This window comes from Neoarius graeffei, chromosome 20 (genome assembly GCF_027579695.1).
Source record: "Neoarius graeffei isolate fNeoGra1 chromosome 20, fNeoGra1.pri, whole genome shotgun sequence".
Classification (NCBI taxonomy): domain Eukaryota; kingdom Metazoa; phylum Chordata; class Actinopteri; order Siluriformes; family Ariidae; genus Neoarius; species Neoarius graeffei.
Window position 1 is genome coordinate 7961474 of NC_083588.1, and position 5210 is coordinate 7966683.

Sequence of the window (5210 nt, forward strand, 5' to 3'; positions counted from 1 at the left end):
AGTACAATCAGGGACTCCGGCAACTAACTATGACAGCATAACTAAAAGGAGAGAGCCAGAAGGTAACACAGGCATGAGGGAGCCCCGGGACATAAAGCAGCCAGCCACTACACCGTCAACAAACTCGAGTGAGCAAGCGAGTGGGGACTGACAGCATCCATACATCCCAGTTTACCAAAACACTCTATGTCTGAGGACCCTCCAGATCTACTCCTTTACCTCATAAACACCATTAACAAAAGGCTTGACTAAACAGATATGTTTTCAGCCTAGACTTAAATGCTGAGAAATGAGAAATGAAGGCACGATGAGATACAGTATGTCCTCTCTTTGTAGAAATGTTTGCGTTACTTGTTTTTTCTTCCTTAGAATTTATTTCATGATGAAGTCCTGAAGCGTTTTATTCCCTTTCTACCACTTGTCAACTGCATTGTTTATTCACTAAACATGGTCCCATTATACTTTTTATCCATTGATATTGATCCTTTTACATTTCATGACAAGTTATTTCCTGTTTTGTTGTAACAAATAGTTGTTCCTTCACCAGACTCTCTGATTTCCTTTCAAAGAGAGAGAACAAACTTAAAAAAAAAAAGTGGCTTGACATGTTACTGAGAAACCAGAAAGGACAAACTCCTCTGTCCTGAAGAATTTCCTGAGAGTTACTGGAGTAATGATAACAGAGCAGAATGTGCACATTAATAGAAACCTGCGATTTGAAGCTTGCACTACTGTCAGAGCCGCCAGGATCTCATCTCATCTCATTATCTGTAGCCGCTTTATCCTGTTCTACAGGGTCGCAGGCAAGCTGGAGCCTATCCCAGCTGACTATGGGCGAAAGGCGGGGTACACCCTGGACAAGTCGCCAGGTCATCACAGGGCTGACACATAGACATAGACAACCATTCACACTCACATTCACACCTACGGTCAATTTAGAGAGTCACCAGTTAACGTAACCAGCATGTCTTTGGACTGTGGGGGAAACCGAAGCACCCGGAGGAAACCCACGCAGACACAGGGAGAACATGCAAACGCCACACAGAAAGGCCCTCGCCGGCCACGGGGCTCGAACCCAGACCTTCTTGCTGTGAGGCAACAGCGCTAACCACTACACCACCATGCCGCCCAGCTGCCAGGATAGAAAATTAATTAATTTCTGACCAATCAGATCTGAGAGCAGCACTGTGGTATCGTCTATTACCAGAGTCTACACTCGGCATCGGAGTCTATTAGATACACCCAGGCCTGAAGGAATAAATGTTGGATTACTGTTGTGTAAAAACCAGTTTCTGAAGTCGTGTGTGTCTTTCAGGCTCAGTGATACACAGCTGTGTCTTCTACAGTCAGGCCAGACAACCTGAGGTATGAAATGCCTTTACTGTTATCCTTTGATATTTCAATTTGTCCTTCAACACTTTTACTGTAGAATGTGGCTCCACTTGCAGTACTGTTGTGCGCAATCCACTCTAAGGGCTTTCCACGAGGATGTTGTATCCAGCTCATGCCATAAGCTCCAAAATTATATCCTCCAGCTTTACAAGAGAAGCTAACCGTTCCACTAGGATTACTCAGGCCTGCATGACTAGGAATAATAATAATAAAAATAATAATAATAATTTCAATTTATATAGTGCCTTTCACAAACCCAAGGATGCTTTACACAGAAGTTACCAAAAAAAAAAACCTAGGAAGAATAGTGTGAGGTAAAGAGAAAAGTTTTCAAGTTAGCTTTGAAGGAAGAGAGAGTGGAACAGTCATGAAGCGATTGTGGTAATGAGTTCCAAAGTTTAGGAGCACCAACATTGAATGATCTGCCACCCATAGATGCCAGTTTAAAATGTCAAACAGTCAGAAGTCCACAGACAGAAGATCTGAGGGAGCGGGAGGGACAGTACAAATGAATTAGCTCACAGAGATACAGTAGGAAGGGGTGAAACCATGAAGATCTTTATAGGTTAAAAGCAAGATTTTGTATTTGATCCGAACTGGAACCAATGCAGTTGCTGTAAAACAGGAGTGATTTGAGCAGTGCGCTTGGTGAGTGTGAGGACTCTTGCTGCTGAGTTTTGGATGTACTGCAGGCGATTGAGCAATGTGGCAGGGAGACCATAAAAGATAGAATTGCAGTAGTTAAGATGAGAAAAAATAAATGCATTGACCAACATTTTGGCATCAGTTTCCAAGAGAAAAGGGCGGAGACGTGCAATATTGCGGAGGGGAAAGAAAGCATTCTTCGTAATTAGTTTAAGATGGGGTTCAAATGTAAGGGTGGAGTCAAAGATAACTCCAAGGTTTTTTACAACCCCGATTCCAAAAAAGTTGGGACAAAGTACAAATTGTAAATAAAAATGGAATGCAATAATTTACAAATCTCAAAAACTGATATTGTATTCACAATAGAACATAGACAACATAACAAATGTCGAAAGTGAGACATTTTGAAATTTCATGCCAAATATTGGCTCATTTGAAATTTCATGACAGCAACACATCTCAAAAAAGTTGGGACAGGGGCAATAAGAGGCTGGAAAAGTTAAAGGTCCAAAAAAGGAACAGCTGGAGGACCAAATTGCAACTCATTAGGTCAACTGGCAATAGGTCATTAACATGACTGGGTATAAAAAGAGCATCTTGGAGTGGCAGCAGCTCTCAGAAGTAAAGATGGGAAGAGGATCACCAATCCCCCTAATTCTGTGCCAACAAATAGTGGAGCAATATCAGAAAGGAGTTCGACAGTGTAAAATTGCAAAGAGTTTGAACATATCATCATCTACAGTGCATAATATCATCAAAAGATTCAGAGAATCTGGAAGAATCTCTGTGCATAAGGGTCAAGGCCAGAAAACCATACTGGGTGCCCGTGATCTTCGGGCCCTTAGACGGCACTGCATCACATACAGGCATGCTTCTGTATTGGAAATCACAAAATGGGCTCAGGAATATTTCCAGAGAACATTATCTGTGAACACAATTCACCGTACCATCCGCCGTTGCCAGCTAAAACTCTATAGTTCAAAGAAGAAGCCGTATCTAAACATGATCCAGAAGCGCAGACGTCTTCTCTGGGCCAAGGCTCATTTAAAATGGACTGTGGCAAAGTGGAAAACTGTTCTGTGGTCAGATGAATCAAAATTTGAAGTTCTTTATGGAAATCAGGGATGCTGTGTCATTCGGACTAAAGAGGAGAAGGACGACCCAAGTTGTTATCTGAACATACGTTCAGAAGCCTGCATCTCTGATGGTATGGGGTTGCATTAGTGCATGTGGCATGGGCAGCTTATGCATCTGGAAAGACACCATCAATGCTGAAAGGTATATCCAGGTTCTAGAGCAACATATGCTCCCATCCAGACGACGTCTCTTTCAGGGAAGACCTTGCATTTTCCAACATGACAATGCCAAACCACATACTGCATCAATTACAGCATCATGGCTGCGTAGAAGAAGGGTCCGGGTACTGAACTGGCCAGCCTGCAGTCCAGATCTTTCAGCCATAGAAAACATTCGGCGCATCATAAAACGGAAGATACAACTAAAAAGACCTAAGACAGTTGAGCAACTAGAATCCTACATTAGACAAGAATGGGTTAACTTTCCTATCCCTAAACTTGAGCAACTTGTCTCCTCAGTCCCCAGATGTTTACAGACTGTTGTAAAGAGAAAAGGGGATGTCTCACAGTGGTAAACATGGTCTTGTCCCAACTTTTTTTGAGATGTGTTGTTGTCATGAAATTTAAAATCACCAATTTTTTCTCTTTTAATGATACATTTTCTCAGTTTAAACATTTGATATGTCATCTATGTTCTATTCTGAATAAAATATGGAATTTTGAAACTTCCACATCATTGCATTCCATTTTTATTTACAATTTGTACTTTGTCCCAACTTTTTTGAAATCGGGGTTGTATAATTTGGGAAGGACGAATAGACACACCATCAACATCAATCGTAAAACTGGAGAAATTCTGAACCTGTCTTTTGTTACCTACTAATAGAACCTCCGTTTTGCCAGCATTAAGTTTAAGGCAGTTCTTATGCAGCCATTACTTAAGGTCAGTGATGCAAGTCCTTAGCAGCTGAACAGAGGCTATGGAAGGGGTGATAGTGATGTAGATTTGAATATCATCAGCATAACAATGAAAGTTAAGGCCATGGTTACAAATAATCTGGCCTATAGGAGAAACATATAATATAAAAAGAAGGGGACCAAGGACAGAACCCTGAGGCACACCTTGAGCAACAGTAGCAGTGGATGATTTATGAACACCAATAGAAATAAACTGTTGCCTGTTTGCTAGATATGACTAAAACCAGGATAAAGCTAAGCCAGTAATACCAAAAGAAGACAGTCTGGAAATGAGTATCTCATGATGTACAGTGTCAAAGGCAGCTGTGAGGTCCAAGAGAACAAGGACATTGAGATGACCAGCATCAGTTGAGAGCAGGAGGTCATTAACAACTCTTAAGAGAGCAGATTCAGTGCTATGAATATTGTGAAAGCCTGACTGAAAGGGTTCATAGAGATCATTACGAGCAAGGAAAGTATGAAACTGAGAGGCTACAACTCTCTCCATTACCTTAGCTAGGAAAGGGAGATTTGAAATGGGTCTGTAATTGGACAGTGAAAGAGAACCTAGACCAGGTTTCTTTAGTATTGGTGTAACTGAAGCAATTTTGAGGGAGATGGGAACAGTGCCTAAAGCAAAACACTGATTAATCAAATGAGCAATATAAGGGGAGATAGCAGATACACAGGATTTAAGAAGTGCAGTGGGTGCAGGGTCCAACAGACATGATGAGGAGGAGGATGTAGTCATAATTTCCAATACTTTAGAAGAATCAACAGGAGAGAAAGCAGAGAGACAGCAGTCAGCTTTATGAGAAAGAGCTACTAGCAGGACAGAAGAATGAATTTCAGAATGAAAGTGTTGTTAAATACTGTCAATCTTATCCTTGAAAAAATCCAAAAAAGCCTGACACTAAGCAGGGGAACTGGGAGTGGTTGAGGAAGGAGGCTGAAGAAGTTTATTTATTGTATTAAACAGAGTTTTGGGTCTATGATTGCCACTCTTAATGATGTTAGCATAGTAGGAGGATCGGGCAGCATTAAGAGCATCCTTATACTTTGCGATGTGTTCAGAGAAGAGTGAAAGATGAATAGTAAGGCCAGTTTTCTTATAAAGGTGCTCTAGCCGCCTTCCCTTGG